The sequence below is a fragment of the Protopterus annectens genome, chromosome 6.part0 (assembly GCF_019279795.1).
Source record: "Protopterus annectens isolate FY-2018-M chromosome 6.part0, PAN1.0, whole genome shotgun sequence".
NCBI lineage: Eukaryota > Metazoa > Chordata > Ceratodontiformes > Protopteridae > Protopterus > Protopterus annectens.
In genome coordinates, this window is record NC_056737.1 from 1066700446 (window position 1) to 1066718321 (window position 17876).

At 43.7% G+C, this 17876-nt stretch overlaps 1 protein-coding gene across 4 annotated transcripts in view; it reads right to left on the minus strand.

The window, feature by feature from the left end:
* The window catches only part of FOXN3 (forkhead box N3), a 1826558-nt gene that overhangs the window by 24994 nt on the left and 1783688 nt on the right, over positions 1 to 17876 (minus strand). The gene's annotated exons all lie outside the window — the stretch shown is intronic.

Below are 17876 nucleotides of genomic sequence, written 5' to 3' on the forward strand. Positions count from 1 at the left end.
ACATTGCAAAGTATGTTTCCCGACTAGTTCTTCAGAATGCATTAAATCTTGCAATTCTTTGTGTTCAGCACAGTCATGAATCAACATCATTTTCTGCTTAAGTAGTCCGATAATATGCTACTGATACTTTAACATATGAAACTGGCAATTTAAAGCCCTAATGGCCAAAGTAGCAGAAGTGTATTCCTTCTTACACCATCTGTCTAAGGCTCTAGAATCTCTATTAGAATGGGTAGGATTTTTGGCAGCAGTAGCCTTAATGCCTTTTGGTCCTTGGGAAATGGTCTCTGGATCCGCAGGAGGATTCTAAAAGAGGAACTTGTGACAGTCAGGTACTCTGTAGTACCTGTCAGGTTTTCTGGGAGCTGGAGGTAAAGTGTCTGGGGTAAGGCTACATTCCAAGAAAGCATCATCTACAATGTCCAGAACAGGAGGGATAGCTAGAGGCCTGTGTTGAGGCAGGAGTAAGAATTCCCTAAGTCTCTTTTTGGACTCAGAGTAATCCTGGCTTTCCCAGCGGAAATGATCCCTAAGAGTATGCAAGGTTTCACCGAAAGAAAGATCTTCTGGAGGGGAATCAGGGGGAATGGAATCCTCTGCATCACAATCCTTATAAGTAGATAAAGGCAAATCCTGGTAATCAGAAGGAGCAGAATTATCAAATTCCTGATCAGGAGAATCAGAAAGAAATTCAGTTCTAGGTCTCTTAGAGGGGGAAGGCTGGCTTCCCCTAATTAAGGTAATAAGGTATTCAGCCATTCTAAGCATTTGTTTTTGAGGCATATGGGCCTGAGCCTGCTGTTTGGTCGTCGGTTTTCTAAGCGTAGTGCGAGTTTTTGGCCTGAGGGATTCGGAACTTCTGGATGGAAACAATGGCGTCGGTTTAACATGAATGTCTGTAGGCCTGAATACACCCTCAGAAGCCGGTGCCTGCACAGCAGCTCTGGACATATCCAAGGTAGAGACATCCGCAGGTTCCATAGTCGAAGAAGCATCTTGCGGCATACCGGACTCCGAATGGGTCTCAGTAGAGGCCTGCGAATCTGAAGTAGCGGGTATCAGGGGCTACGAAAGCGCCTCACTGAGTACCAGCGAACTGGCGACTAGCTTAACGGAAGCGTTGTCGGCAGTTTTGGACCTATGCGGTCTGTCTCTGTCTTTATCCTTACGTTTTTTCAGAAGATCAGTAGTCGGATGGCTTAACGAAGCCATTTCGGAGTACTGAGATCGACTACGAAAGTAAGTGGCTGCAAAAATAGCCCGACGATGAATAGTTCGGGGTTGAACAAGGCACAAAACCGACAGCGAGGGACGTCGTGGTCTGGGCCTAAACAGGGGATGCAGTAAGAATGAAAATCTCAATGAGGTATTTGCTTTTCACAGGCAAGAGAATTGTTAACTTTTACTGACATTGATTGGAGCAAGAAAAAGGATCCCCAATGGGGTACTTATCTTTTTTGAAGACTTCGGGTCTGAAACTCGAAAATGAAAATTTCAGGAGACGGCCAACCGGCATTTGCGAACTGCTTCTGCTTCGGGCACCGCAAGGCAAGAAAGACTGATGTAATGGCGTCGGCTGCATGTTTTATACCCCTGACGACCTGACGTCATGGAAGAAGAGACAGCATCCGACGCAGAAATCCAAAGACTCTGGTATTCAGGCCGGCTGAGGGCTACCTGCAGGCAGATAACCCAAATGTGATGACTGCAACCGTGAAACACGAAGAACATCTATAGTCCTATTAGTCTGACAAGTCTAATATGCAAAACCATGGAACGAATTACCATGGAAATGATCAACAAAGACAGAAGCAACCTTCAGACACTGGAGTCGACCCAGTTTTGCTTTGTCATTGGAAGGTCATACCTACTAAATCTGGTGAATGACTGAGTAGGTCACCGGGGAAATGGAAGCGGGGAAAACGGTGCATACCACATACCTAGACCTGGCTAAGATGTTTGATACAATACCTCACTTGGCTGTAGCTGATAAACTCACTGAACTAGGCATAAACCCCTAGATAACCCTCTGGATTGCCATGTGGCTCACAGACTGGACTCAAGAAGTCAGGATTGGTGAGACCACCTCTACTAAGATACCAATCACCAGTAGGGAACCTCAGAGTTCCATGCTGGGACCACTCCAATTTGGCATCTATGTCTCATAGGAAAAGGTTAATTTCAAGGGCTGTTGGTTCTCCAAGTTCACAGAAGAGGGCAAATTGGAAGCTATCACAGATTACCCCCCCATGATACAAACATCTTACAAGAGGGTCTAACACTGGCAAATGAATGGAGCCAAAGTCACGGACTAAAACTTAATGCCAAGAAACACATTATAGTGCCTTTTGTGAAAACTGCCACCAAGGCTAATTACATCATCATATGTAGACAGTAATCTGGCCTTTGGCCAACAAGTGGCCAAGGCAGTAAGAAAATCATTATATGTCGCCCAACTTGTAAGCACGGTCATGACAACCAGGTCCAAGGAAGTCATACTGCCACTTTATTCGGCTCTAATCAGACCCATCATTGAGTCTAATGCCCCCTTTGGCTTGTACATGACCAGACATATGCAACATCTGGAATGCCTACAAAGGCTCCTTACCAGGAGAACCCAGGGTATAGACGCACTGTCCTTTACGGATCACCTTAAAGCTCCATCTCTATATTCAGTCTCTTCCTGGTTACCGAGAGGCGATCTATGCCTGGCATACAAGGCATTCTCATATCCAGCTCTGATGGACGTTTAGCACATCCACAAAACGAGCAGCATCAGAACCACTAGATCCAAGGATTTAAATTTTGTATGTGACATAAATAAGACATGTTGGCAAGACAGATGTGTGTTTTAGAGGATACCCATGTTCTAGAACAGGCTCCCCATCCGTGTGAAGCAGAATCTATCCCTAACCCTATTTAAGTGTAACCTTGACCAATGGATGGGAAATCGGACATTCACCCCATGCCTGATATACAGAGGGGAGGCAGTAATGCTCAAACTAACATACTCCCCCCCCCCACATAACTTCTATAAACTTCCTAACTTACATAACTCCTCCTAACACCCAAGATACCTAGGGATACAGTTGGGTTGCCTGGCAAGGCTTATAAAGGCCCTGGTGGTCATCAGCCTAGTATACGTCTATGTCATCAACCTAGTATACGGCCCTGGTGGTCATCAGCCTAGTATACGGCCCTGGTGGTCACCAGCCTAGTATACGGCCCTGGTGGTCATCAGCCTAGTATACGGCCCTGGTGGTCATCAGCCTAGTAGACATCTATGTCATCAGCCTAGTATACGGCCCTGGTGGTCATCAGCCTAGTATACGGCCCTGGTGGTCATCAGCCTAGTATACATCTATGAATGTATTTACAGAAAGAGTAGTGAATGCTTGAAACTCATTTCCAGCATAGGTGGTAGCTGCAGTACAATGGATTATTTAAGTTATACTGGAATCAGAAATGGAAAGTGCAGGAAAGCTGCAGGTCAAGTACTGTTTATACAAAAACTTAAACGACAATTCATGTTCAGACTGAAAAATAACACTTCTTAAGATCGGTACTGATGTGACAATGTTACAATAGTATTACTCTGTAATGTTTTATTTTCCAAAATGACTAAATGATATCTGTCATACTGATGTGACTTCTACAGCCAAGGTTTCCTGTTCTGACAGTGCGTACTGTGCCACGTTTATACCACAGTGAGGCCACAGAAGTTTTCTTTTATACCACACCTCATTTGAATTACTGCTTTCTTTGACTATCTCTGGAGAAAGCTTCAGGATAGCTATTTCAATGACTCCCTTTGATTTTTATTAATAACAAGCTCCTAAGCAGACTTTTACAACAGTTTTGAATGTTCTGTCAAAAAATAAGTACAAAGTTGCCTGCATGAAACCTCTAAACTGTAGTCCCATTTCTCTCAGAACTGTTACCACTGTAAGGTGTCAGCAAGCCTGTCAGTTGTTTTGGGAAATCATCTGCAACTGACAACTCAGAATTTCAGACTGACTTGATACTATTTTCAGGAAGTTTTCATATTGTGGGAAGAAATATCCAGGGAATTGTTATGGCTTGGCTTGTATAGGCCCTAGGGCCGATAGCCTAGTACCAACCTATGAACCTATAACAGACTTGTTGATTTAAAACTGAACAGGCTTTTCGTCGTATCAGTGGGCTAATTAATTTGTTTGTCAAGGCTGTAAAGGCTCATTTCCTGCGCTGTGGGTGCCTCAATTTGCACCTCTCAACTTCTTAACTAAAGAAATCTGGACAAAGCCTAAAACAGTTGGGGAACAAAGGTCCAAAAATAGGAACAAATTTTAAATACGTTTCTTATAAAAGTACAGTTGTGTACACTTACCATAAATGTAGATGTTCGGGTGTATTCACTGTTGCAGTCCTCACATATGGGTTATCCGGCTCCCATTAGCCCTCAGTCGGCCCGAATACCAGAGTCCTTGGTATATGACGCCAGTTGTAAAACTGATGTCAGTACATCAGGTATAAAGGGAGGCAGCCGATGCCATTTCCTCAGTTTTTCTTGCCTTAACTGTCAGAAGCCCCCAAAAGAAGGCTAACCCAGGAATGGTGGAATGGTAGCACCCTGGACACGTCATACAAAAAAATAAAAATCTATAGTCTGTGCCTTAGGAAAAAAGGGGGAATGGAGGGTGGGAAACAGGACTGCAACAGTAAATACACTCGAACATCTGCATTTATGGTTAAGTGTACACAACTGTACTACGTTCTTCGTATTTCACTGTTGCAGTCCTCACATATGGTTTGATTCCCAAAGCCCAGTAAGAAAACAAAGGGGGGGAAGGATCACAGATTAAGGGCTGGTAAGGAGGCCCTGTAAAACTGCAGAGACAAAACCAGCCCTGGATTTAGAAAACAAAGGTAGATTGTAAAGCTTTGTGAAAGTATGGACAGAAGACCAAGTAGCTGCTTCTAGAATGTCCTTAGTAGGCACACCTCTCAGAAAGGCTGCAGAGGTAGAGGCTGCTCTAGTAGAATGGGTCCTAATACCCTGAGGGGGAACCTTCCCATGTTGCAGGTAACAAAAGTGAATACAATGAGCAATCCATTTGGAGATGGTTTGTTTTGAAATAGCTTTATCTTGAGTCCCAGGAGCAAAACTAACCAATAACTATTCAGATTTTCAAAAGGATTTAGTCCCAAGTAAAATCTCAGCTGTCTATGCACATCAAGAGAGTGCAGAATCCTTTCCCCTTTATTTTGGGGATTGTTGAAAAATGTAGGCAGGTGAATAGATTGGTTAAGGGTTAAACTGGGCTTAAAGGAGGGATTGGTTCTCAGAAAAACCTGATCCGAGTGAAAAATAATGAAAGGTTCTACTGCCATTAAGGCTTGCAGCTCAGATACCCTTCTAGCTGAAGTAATAGCTGAAAGGAAAGCAGTCTTCCAGGATAGAAACTTCAAATCTGCAGAGGCAGCTGGTTCAAAGGGAGGCAGAGTAAATTTTTCCAGGAAAAAATTAAGAACCCAAGCAGGAGTAGGAGCTCTTCTGGGAGGTCTTCCCCTCAGGAACTGCTTCATCAAGGGGTGAGAAAAAATGGGTTGCTCAAAAGAACAATGAGCCGAAATTGCTGAAGCGTGAATTTTGACTGAAGAAAAGGAAAGTCCACCATTAAGCAATCCTGCCAGGTAGTCAAGAATGAGTGAAAGAGAAGGATGAGAAGAGTCTCCTTTAGCCTGCATCCAAGAGCAAAATCTCTTCCATTTATCTGCATAGGATTTTCTTGTGCTAGGCCTCCTGGCCTCATGAAGAACTCCACCACCTGTTGGGAAAGATTTAAAGTATTAGCCAGGCAGTTAAATGCAGAGTTTGAAGATGAGGATGAAGGAACTTTCCCCCTCCCTGAACCAACAGATCTGGTACCAGGAGAAGATGTCAAGGCTGAGCCTGGGAAAGGCTGCAAAGGAGAGGATACCAATGCTGCCTGGGCCAATCTGGAGCTATCAGAATAGCCTTTGGTTTTTCGTCCTTTATCTTTAGCAGCACTCTGGGAAGAAGAGGCAGAGGAGGGAATGCATAAACTGAGAGATGTGTCCATGGGAAGGACAACGCATCCACCCTCCAAGCTTTGTTGTGAAACTCCCTGGTGCAAAAGGTTGGAAGGAGATGATTGGTGTGAGAGGAGAAAAGATCCACCTGTGGGGTGCCCCAATGATGAGTGATGCGATGGAAAACGTCCCTGTTCAGTTGCCACTCATGAGGATCCAGAACATGTCTGATCAAACGATCCACCAAGGAGTTCAGCCTCCCTGGAAGATACTGGGCTATTAGATGTAAGCCCATGGATGCTGCTATGGACCATAGTCTCATGCTTTGTCTGCACAAGGGGTAAGAGTGAGTCCCCCCGTGCTTGTTGATGTACCACATGACTGTGGTATTGTCTTGTCCTGATCAGTAGAGTAGGTCCTTGAAAGCCAGCAAGGCCTGCTGCACTGCCATCAATTCTTTTAAGTTTATGTGCAGATGAATCTGCTGGGTTCTCCAAGGCCCCTGTATGCCCCTGCCCTCCAGATGAGCCCCCCATGCAACATCTGAGGCATCTGTGGTGAGAGTCCAGCTGGCAGGCTGTGGAGGGAAAGGCAGACCCTTGTTTTGAGAACAGGCTGTCGCCCACCAGAGGAACTCCATTTGTAGACAGGGAATCAGGGGAAGAATCAAGTCTAAGTCCTGTGTGTGTTGACACCAAAGACTCTTGAGGTACCACTGAAGTTTTCTCATATGCAGCTTTGCATATGGGATCATCAAAATACATGAGGCCATGAACCCCCAGTGCTTGCAAGAACTGCCTTCAGAGAGCTGGGTCATGCTTGCCAAGTTCATGAAGTAAGTCGAAAGATCTTCTTGCTTCTGTTGAGGGAGGAATACCATCTGGGTGGCTGTATTCAGGCTCGCTCCCAGGAAAACCATCTCCCTTGAAGGAACCAACTTTGACTTCTTTTCGTTGAAAGTGTAACCCAAAGAGGTGAGAATGTTCTTCACAAAATCCAAACCCTTTTCCAGTTGTTCTGGGGAGTTTGCTTGAATGAGACAGTCGTCCAGATAAGGATAAATTTGAATGCTTCTCTGCCTGCAAAAAGCAATGGCTGGAGCCAGGCACTTTGTAAACACTCTGGGAGCAGCAGATAAGCCAAAGGGCAGTGCAGAGAATTGGAAGTGTTGCTCCCCAGCCCTGAAGTGAAGGAACTTCCTGCAGCGAAGGAACTGCCTGAAGCGAAGGAACTGCCTGCAGCGAAGGAACTGCCTGCAGCGAAGGAACTGCCTGCAGCGAAGGAACTGCCTGCAGCGAAGGAACTGCCTGCAACTTTCCCTTATGGGGATGTGCAGATAAGCCTCCTTGAGATCCAAAGGTACCAGCCATGAATCCTTGCCCAGCATTGGTAGTAATTGTTGAAGGGTGAGCATCTTGTATTTGGGAATCACCAGATAACTGTTTAGAATGGACAGATCCAGAATAGGGCACCAGGTGCCCCCTTTCTTGGGTACCATAAAAAGCCTTGAACAAAAACCTAGGCCTGGCTGATTTGCAGGAACTGGCTCTATAGTCCCCATAGTCAGCAGAGAAGAAATTTGAGTTTCTACCTCTGCCCTGAGAGTTCTGGGTATCTTTGTAAAACAGGGAAGGTGTGAAAGTAAAACTTGTAACCTTGGTGTACTACACTGAGAACCCATTTGTCTGTGATGGTAGACCATACCTCTGCATACCTGGCTAACCTTCTCCTCAAAGGAAACCCAGGGTCCGCAGAGGTAGGCACAATAAGACTGGAGTCATTGAGAAATTTTGCTTTGGGAAGCTGGCTTAGAACTCCCCGATTTAGTAGAAGAAGAATGCCATTGTTTAGCCCTTTGAGGGGCAGAAGCCTGCCCTCTGGAAGATCTGAAACCCCTAGGCCTAGCGCGACCCTGCTTGCCAGGATCAGGGAAAGACCAATTCTTGGAAGGATAATGCCTACTAAACCGAGGAGGCTGAACCTGAAGGAAATCTTTTACAGCTTGCATAGATTTTGCCTTATCCTCCAACTTCTTAGTACCTCCTCAGCCTTATTACCAAAAAGATTGTCCTTGTGCAAAAGCACATCCAGCAATTTACTGGTTCAGAAAGAGGCTGCTCCCTGAGCCAAGCATGCCTTCTAATAACGGAACCAGCGACTGCTGCTCTGCAGGAAGCCTCCAAAGTGTCAAAACCACAATGAAGTGAATGCTTATTAACTAAAGTGGCAGAATTCAGTAAGTCTTGTAAATCTTTGTTCTCTGTCATGGAAGAAATACCTCCAAGTTTAGCCTTAATAGCCTCCGAAGTATGCTGCTGATACTTAAGCATGTGAAAAAGACAATTCACAGATCTAATGGCAAGAGATGCAGAAGTATAGACTTTTTTACCCCACCTGTCCAAGGCTCTAGATTTCTTATCAGAAGGCACAGGGTTTTTAGCAATAGTAGCCTTAACACCCTTGGGGCCTTGAGAAATAATTTCTGGATCAGCAGTAAGATTTTTAAAAAGGAATTGATGAGATTCAGGAACCCTCTAAAACCTATCTTGTTTTCTGGGGGGAAGACAAACAGAATTAGGAGTTAAAGAATTTTCTATGAAAACATCATCCACAACTTCCAGAACTGGAGGTATAGCCAGAGGCTTATGCTGTAATTCCCCGATTCTTTTCTTAGACTGTGGAAAATCCTGACATTCCCATTTAAAATGTTCCTTAAGAGTATTCAAAGTATCCCCAAAGGAAAAAAAAATATTCTGGAGGGGAGGCAGAAGGGATAGAATCTTCACCATCAGAATCCTCAGTCAGAAAAAAGTTGAGAATTTCCTTCTTCACCAGAAGACATACTGGAAATCTCAGAATCTGAGACAGACAAAACATCAGGAGATAATTCCCTAGCCCTCTTTGAAGGGGGGGGGATGAGAGCCCCTAATCAGGAAAAGAAATCACCAGCCATCTTTACCAACTGGGACTGAGGTACAGGAGGGGAGGCTGATGCCTGCTTGTGAGTAGGTTTGCGGCTGGATGGTTTACTAGCAATCTGGAGGGACTCCGTAGGCCTAGCAACTGCAGAAGTCTGAATTAAGGTAGTTGGTCTGGTTCTGGTCTCATATCGAAAAGAAGAGGCAGCAGAAGCCGGTGCCTACAAAGCGGCTCTGGACCCATCTGAGGCGGTAACAGTTTGAAGACGAAATAGCAGCCTGCAGCATGAAGGACTCCATAAAGGTCTCGGTAGAGGCTTGCAGCTGAAAATCTGTGGAGTGCAGGGGCTGCAAAAGCGCCTCACTGACTACCGCTGTGCTGATGATCAATTTCACCGGTGCGTCGTCAGTAGATTTAACCCAAGGCCAGTTGCGGTCCTTGTCTTTGTGTTTCCTAGGTATATCCGAAGTCGGGAGACCAGAAGATGCCATACCGACGAACTTAGGCCAGACTCTGAAATGCTTACACAAAATCTTAGCTCTACGGCGTATGGTACGTGGGTTAAAGAAAGTACAGAGATTGCAGTTAGGGATGTCATGCTCAAGGCCCAAGCAAGTTATATAATAGGAATGGAAATCACGGTGCGGAATCTGTTTTCCACAGGCTAGACAGTTATTAACTTTATCTGACATTCGTTAAAGCAAGAAAAGAGGATCCCCAATGGGGTACTTATCTGAAGGAGTCTTCAACTTGGTAGTTGGAAAGTGAAACAAAGGTAAACGGCCGATCGGCACTAGTGCAAATTGCATCTGCTTCGGGCTCTGTGGCAAGAAAGACTGAGGAAATGGCGTCGGTTGCCTCCCTTTATACCAGATGTACTGACATCAGTTTTACAACCGGCGGCAGCCAACGTCATATACCAAGGACTCTGGTATTCGGGCTGACTAAGGGCTACTGGAAGCCAGATAACCCGGGTCTATATTGAAACATCGAACGCTAAAAACAGCGAACGATGTTTCATCGACACATTTTCAGTGAAAGCTGAAAATGTCGAAACCACAGAACAGTGATTTCTTTCCTAGGGAAAGAAATCGCTGTTCCAACCCCCCAAAAAATAAAACATTAAACACTTCCAAACACATACCCTAACCAAAAAAACAGTAAACAACTAAATACACATATGCACATAACCCAACCATATCTCTAATGAAAATAAAAAACAGTAAACATTTTAAACCATATGCACTTACCTTAACCCGCACCCTAAAGTCAGTAACTCTTGCACATTTACATAAACAGTTCCAAACACATACACAATTACCTTAACCCTAATTCTACCCCCCCAAAGCAAAAGTAAACAGCTGAAAACACATACACATGTAACTCAACCATACATCTAACACAAGATAAAAAACAGTAAACACTTTCATACATATGCACTTACCTTAACCTGCACCCTAATCCTAATGTCAGTAACTGTTGCACATTCACACTCGGGAGCTATACCGGACAAGGGACCACACTACACAACACGGCAAAACAACGAAGCGATCAAGCGGCTTCTTTCCCAGGGAAAGAATTCGCTGAACAGCTGATTCGCTGTTTTGCCTGTTCGCTCTACATGTGTCGACGAAAACGCATTCGGCAAAATGTGTTTTCATCGTACTAATAGGAACCCGGATAACCCATATGTGAGGACTGCAACAGTGAAACACGAAGATCATATAAAGTTAAATCTATAACAGTTTTTCTGTTAGCATGCATTTTCTACAGGATATAAAGTCTGAAACTCAAATGTGTGTCATTATTTAATGACTTCCACCCTCAGTAATTTTGACCAAAAACCAGGAAAGAACCAACAATTTCTAAATGAGACAAACAGCTACAGGGTCCACGTTAACTTGAAGCAAAACTTCCGTGCAATAAATCTACAAAGTATCAACCAACTGTTTAATGAAGAGCTTTTCATCCTGCAGATTGCAAGAACTTCTTCAGATACTGAAGAAGTTCTTTTGTGGATTTATTGCATGGAATTTTTACTTCAAGTTACTGCTGTGTGGATTTAAATGTAGACCCTGTAGCTGTCTCATTTAGGAACCCCCTCAGTAATTTGCCAGAAAACCTCAAATTACGAGGGACAGACCAAAACTATGAGGCAAAAACCTGCACATTCTGCAAAAATCTAGATAGTTGAGCGGTATGTCTCGATCAAAGAGTGTCTCTGTGATATAGCGTATGAAGTAAACAGTTACCAAAAGGAACTAATATATGATTTAACAGGGAGCATAAATGGTGTGTAGAGCAACTGCAGAATCGGGTAAAGACAGAAAATGAATAAATATATGTAGTGCTCTTAGGTGGGTAAGGAAGAAAAAAAAAGTGAACAAAACTGTCTTGTATAGTAGAAAAGCTGGGTATGTGCACTTGTACTCATGTTCTCACTATGCATGGTGGGTATGTGCACTTGTACTCATGTTTTCACTATGCATGCTGGGTATGTGCACTTGTACTCATGTTCTCACTATGCATGCTGGGTATGTGCACTTGTACTCATGTTCTCACTATGCATGCTGGGTATGTGCACTTGTACTCATGTTCTCACTATGCATGCATGGTGGGTATGTGCACTTGTACTCATGTTCTCACTATGCATGGTGGGTATGTGCACTTGTACTCATGTTCTCACTATGCATGCTGGGTATGTGCACTTGTACTCATGTTCTCACTATGCATGGTGGGTATGTGTACTTGTACTCATGTTCTGACTATACATGGTGGGTATGTGTACTTGTACTCATGTTCTCACTATGCATGCTGGGTATGTGTACTTGTACTCATGTTCTCACTATGCATGCGGTGTGTGTACTCGTACTCATGTTCTCACTATGCACAGTTCTCATACTCATTAGATGTATGAAAGTGGCACAATCTAGCTAAAGCCATACAGAAAAAATATGTCCATTTCTACAAACGGAGTTTAGGAAGGGTACAAAAGAAAAGTAACTCAAAGAAAAGTGACAGAGATTCCTGGCTTGTGAAATAAACCATTGAATTGCTATTCACTGCAAACACTGGGAGTAAAAAGGAATTACGGACACTGCTACAGAACACCCTCCCTATTACAGGAACCCCACTTGGCATTCCTGAGAACACTGGAGAATATGGCGTTCTCTCCAAACACTATGTTATTGGGTGACTTCAACTACCCAAACATTGACTGGGAAAACTACTCAAGCCCAAACACCCTCGCCCAACGGTTCCTTGAATTTATAAACTCTAATGCAATGGAACAACTGGTCACCACTCCAAGAGGGAACAACATATTGGACCTGGTCATCACCAACATGGGGACTCTATGTTCTACACCAGAGGTAAACCCCTCATTGGTAAGATCAGACCATAAACAAATTTCCCTGGACGTCCCCACCCCCAGCCAAGGAAATCACTGTAAAGAATTTCTCCAAAGCCAACTTTGCACTTCTCAATACTGAGGTGGAATCCTTCAAAGCCCCTGTGCCAGAAGATAATACAGCCCAATCCGCAGAATCCTTTACAAATGCATTCTATGAGCACCTGCAGGAATGCATGGATCGTGCTATCCCAAATAAAACCAAGACTCACTCCTCCAAAAACAGGAGGTTCTGGTGGACCCCAGCCATAAATAAGCTATACAACAGAAGGAGGAAGCTACTACATGACAGAGCAAAATCCCAAAAAGAGAAGGCATCTCTGATCAGTATTAGCAAGAAACTTCGATCCCTCATAAAATCATCAAAGGCCAGTTTTGAAAGAAAAATTGCCCTAGACACTAAAGATAATCACAAGGCCTTCTTTAGTTATGTCAGAAACATGGGCGGAAACTCCCAGATATGCTCTGAATTGTTGCATAACGGTACAAAATATACCAAACCTACAGACATAGTCAACATCCTGGCAGACAGATTCAGCGCAAACTTCTCCCCCCCCCCCAAAGGAGCAAATGCCTATCCCAACTGAATGTAACCTCCCTGACATCACAGATGCACAGGTGAAAGCTGCCCTCTCCAAAGCAAAAAACAATGCATCTATGGGACCGAACGGTGTCCCAGGCTGTGTCTTAAACAAGCTCCAAGAAGAACTGAACCCTCACATTAAGTCACTGTTCAAACTTAGCCTTACTACAGGATATGTACCCAAAGAATGACGTACAGCTACAGTGGTCCCACTCCACAAAGGTGGTGCCACAACAGACCCCGGAAACTATCACCCCATAAGCCTGACTAGTCTGGTCTGTAAAGCTATGGAGGGTATTATCATGGAACTCATAAACAAAGACATTGGGAGCCTCCAGACACTGGACCCTACCCAATTCGGCTTTGTTAAGGGCAGATCTTGCCTCTTAAACCTAGTTGATTTCTTTGAAACAGTTACCACAGCCATAGATGAGGGCAAGGTAGTCCACACAGCCTACCTGGACCTCGCAAAAGCCTTCGACACAATACCCCACTCAGGCATCATAAATAAGCTTACCAGCTTAAATATCAACCTCTATATCACAAGATGGGTTGCAAACTGGCTCAGAGATAGAACCCACATGGTCAGAATCGCAGGTGCCATGTCCGAATCCAAACCAGTTACAAGTGGCATCCCACAGGGCTCAGTTCTGGGACCTCTCTTGTTTGGTATATACTTCTCTGAGGTTCAGGCTAACACAGGGGGATTATGGCTGACAAAGTTTGCAGATGACTGCAAACTGGGGGCCATAATCGAATCTCCAGCTGACACAAGCATCCTCCAAAAGGGTCTCACAGAGACGGATGCTTGGTGCCAGAACCACGGCCTCAAGCTAAATGCTAAAAAGTGCATAGTCATCCCCTTTGGGAAAAACAAGGTGCCCACAAATTACCACATAGGTGGTAATCCATTAAGTCGGAAGAAGTAATTAGAGATTTGGGGACCAACGTAGATAGTAATCTCTCCTTTGATAATCACGTTGCCAAAGTGGTTAGAAAGACCTTCTATATAGCCCACCTTATCACGAAAGGGTTCGCATCTAGATCAAGAAAGGTCATTGTGCCCCTCTACTCGTCACTCATCAGGCCCATAATTGAATACAATGCCCTTTTGGATGTACCTTACCCGACACCTGCAGCAACTGGAGAGACCCCAAAAGTACCTCACCAAGAGGATCATGGGCTACAAACAGATGTCCTATGCAGCTCGACTAAAGAAACTCAAGCTCTACTCAGTTGCTTACCGCCTACTCAGAGGCGATCTATGCCTGACGTACAAAGCCATGTCAAACCCAGAATTAATGGACATGCTCCACCTCAAAAAATCCAAGTCCCTTAGAGCTACACGCTCCAGGGACCTAAACCTCAGCACAAAAATAAATAGGACATGCTGGAGGAACTGATTCATTTCCCAGAGGCTCCCCTCACTCTGGAATAGAATCCCAATTCATGTTAGACATAGCCCCTCGCTGACCCTCTTCAAGTGAAATTTGGACGCATGGATGGGAAATCGCAAATTCACCCCTGGGATCTCTCCTGTGTCCCTGCTAGACAGAGGCACAGTAAACTAATCTTAAAAGGGTACCTTCTGTGACCTACTTTACAGAGGCACAGTAGGCTAATCTAATAGGGAGGCGGAAGCCAAATACACTCTGGCTAGGCTTATAAATGCCCTAGGGCAGATAGCCTAGTATCTACCTATGAACCTATGAACCTATTTTCAGACATCATATAGGGAAAACATTTATAGGAATGGAACAAACATTTCTCGCAGATGAAAACTGATTAGACCATACAATGGGATGAAGGGACACAGTGGGAGAAAGGTTTAGTGAGAATGCTAAGTAAAATTTTCAGAGAAGGCTGGTGGAGTTACAGAAAAGATTACCAGCAGAAGTACTGTCCAGAGATTCAATACATCCATAGGAAAAGCAAAAAGAAATACATGTTGCTTGCTCTGTCACCAAATCAGCCAGGGGGTTGAGACTAGCCAAATTAAATGGCAGTTGAATGACTTAGCCATATAAAATGGCAGTTCAATGACTTTTGAAACAGAGTAAAAAATTGTTCTGAATTGGAGTGACACACACACACACACATTCAGTCTAGCACATGCATTATCCATGCCGATAACACTCTGTATACCCTTCTGTAAAATAACCAACTCAGATGTCACCAAACCGCAGAGAAACCTGTAACCCTAAGTTAATGAAGTGCTTAATTATTTAACTAGTTACATTATTATATAATATATATTATATAAATATTTATTTAATTATTAACTAGTCTTGGTGAAAGGAGTGCTGATGATTGTTCCAATAAAGTGACTATAACCAGTATGAAGTCGCTTTGCTTGTACTGCAGAGTCGGAAAAGAGCAAGAGATTGTTAAAACTACTAAAGAATCAGCCAGACTACGAGGGGTTTGTGGTAACCCAAGCTACACTGTATTCCACAGAGCAAAGCACCAGGCTGTCTTGTTTGGTTAATGTGTGCAGTGGGAAGGCAGCTAAGGCTATGCAGGGAATAAGGTGCATAACCTCAGCTGCCTACTCATCATCATCATCATCAGCACCCCCTTTTCCCATTTTTCTACAATGGGTCGGGGTATTGTGTTAACTGTCGCTAACTCTCTTGATTCAGTGCCACACTCATGCCTTCTTCAACACTCATGCCGGGCTGTCGCAGATCTTCTTTCATCTGAGAGACCAGATGGCTTAGTGGTTAAGGTCTTTGCCTCCCATGCACAAGGTACAAGGTTCGATCCTTACCTCCAACCAATGCCTGTTTGGAGTTTGCATGTTCTCCCTGCGTCTCTGTGGGGTTTCTGCCATGTCCAAAAAACATGGAGAGTGTTTCCATCTCAAACTCACCAATGAATGGAGCTGTGGGCAGCAGCACAGACTCTACATGGTGCACTATAAGGGGAAGAGTTGTACAGACCAACCACTTTGGGCATCTACTGTGGTGCGCAGTATTCTCAAGATAGGAAAACACAGATCACAGACTGCGCGCCGTGGCAGGGCTAGCAAATCAATGGTGTAAAATATGGTTCTAGGTGATTTGGTCTCAGCTGCCTACTAACCTCTCAAAAAAGGTTTTGGCTTGGTAGGATGAAAAGCAATACAGAATAAGACCAGGTCTTTGTCCTGAAAACTAGAATCACATACATAGTGGAGCCAAAATACGTCTTCCTGTATTTATTTAGATTTTGACATTTTTTTCATCTAACAAGTGGCCAATTAAACCTCCTCAACTCTGTAACAATGACCACAACAACTCACTCCTGCTTAATCCTCTTCAAAGTGGTAGGAGTTGTAGAGTGGTGTTAATGACCAGGTCAGAGGTTATGCTCTCTTTCCCCTAGAATCTCCTGAAGCTTTCGTTGAGCTGGAGTGAATCATGTCCAGCTACACTGAATGTTCCAAACTTCAACAATGTTGTATCTCCATTTTGTATCTAGTCTTCACCAGGGTCCCTTAAGTAAGCCCCCCAAGGAAGGGGTAGGTAAGTGAAGACTTCCATTCACTCCCCCCTTTCTGGCTTTAAGTCTGGTTCCCATGTCAGTACTCGAACATGGGTCATGGATGCTGCAGGAGATACCTTGCTCCTGCAATGAAGGCCAGTACAGATTGTTAAGTTTAATGTTACTGTAATGAAAGCACACAGTTAAGTGAGACTATGGGGTGTCATAACTACAACACAGTGTACCTTACTCTTGCATGGAAGTCTCTGCAGTGTGGCAGTTAATGAATAGAAGGCCATCTGTGACACTTTAGTTGTACCTATTAGTGGCACACATATAAGTTTTCCGCTAATTTACTGAACTGTACTTTTTCAAATTTTACTTTACTTAATGGATAATGTTGAACACTAGAGCTATCAAAGTGGATAGTACTGTCATAGCAACACAGCTTCTTTATTTTACATCAGAAATTGTGTAGTAATTGTGTTAAGGCACACTCTGTTCCACACTGACTTGGGGCTGTCTTGGTGTTAGAATACATAAATACAAGAAAATGACGGAACATCATAGGTGCAAGGCTTGCTACAGAAATATGTTTTTTTTTTTTTATATTGACATTTTATGGTGATGTGTGTCTGAATTTTAACTGGTTACATTTTCAAATATTTATACTTTGTGCATTGGTAAGAAACGCTACATTCATATATTATTATATGGCAATCAGTCTTTTTTCAATAGTAGACAGATACTCTTCCCTTAGATTAGGAAGCCTCTACTACTCAATACTGCTGTCACATATGCTGTTATAAAAATAAAATATCTTACCGAGGGATGTGACACGTCAGTATGGGATGCATCAGATGTAAAAGTTATTTATTTAGGCACTAGAATCAAACACTGTACGAAAACGGGGCTGTCTGGTAACCATTCCTTGTTTTAAGAATATATGACCATGGCATGGGTAAAGAACTTTCCAAAGAACAAGTGCCCATTTCTTATATTACAATTTTGCAAAGACAAAACCACAGCCCTCATAAACCTGCTCCATTCTTTTAATAATGCATACAATCACTGCTAAGGATATATTTTAAGGGGGGAAGTTAAAAGCCCTGCTATCCCCCTTAAAATAAGGATAAAGCATTGCTGCCTAGAGGGGGAAATCCACTGTAAAATGGTAACTAAATGGCTACATGATAACACTAGTTTCAAAATGAAGAATAGTACAGTTTTGTACCTACCATAAATGTAGCTGTTCGAGTGTCTTCACTGCTGCAGTCATTACACTTACGTTATCCTGCCGTCAGGCGGTCCCGCAGTCGGCCAGAGATCCAAAGTCTTGGTCCGGCATTGGTTGCTGTTGCCTCCTCCCTGACATTAGTGCGTCAGAGGTATACAAGAAGCAGCCGACGCCATTTTCTTCAGTTTTTCTTGCCCCAGATGTCAGGTGCCCCCAAAAGGATAGGC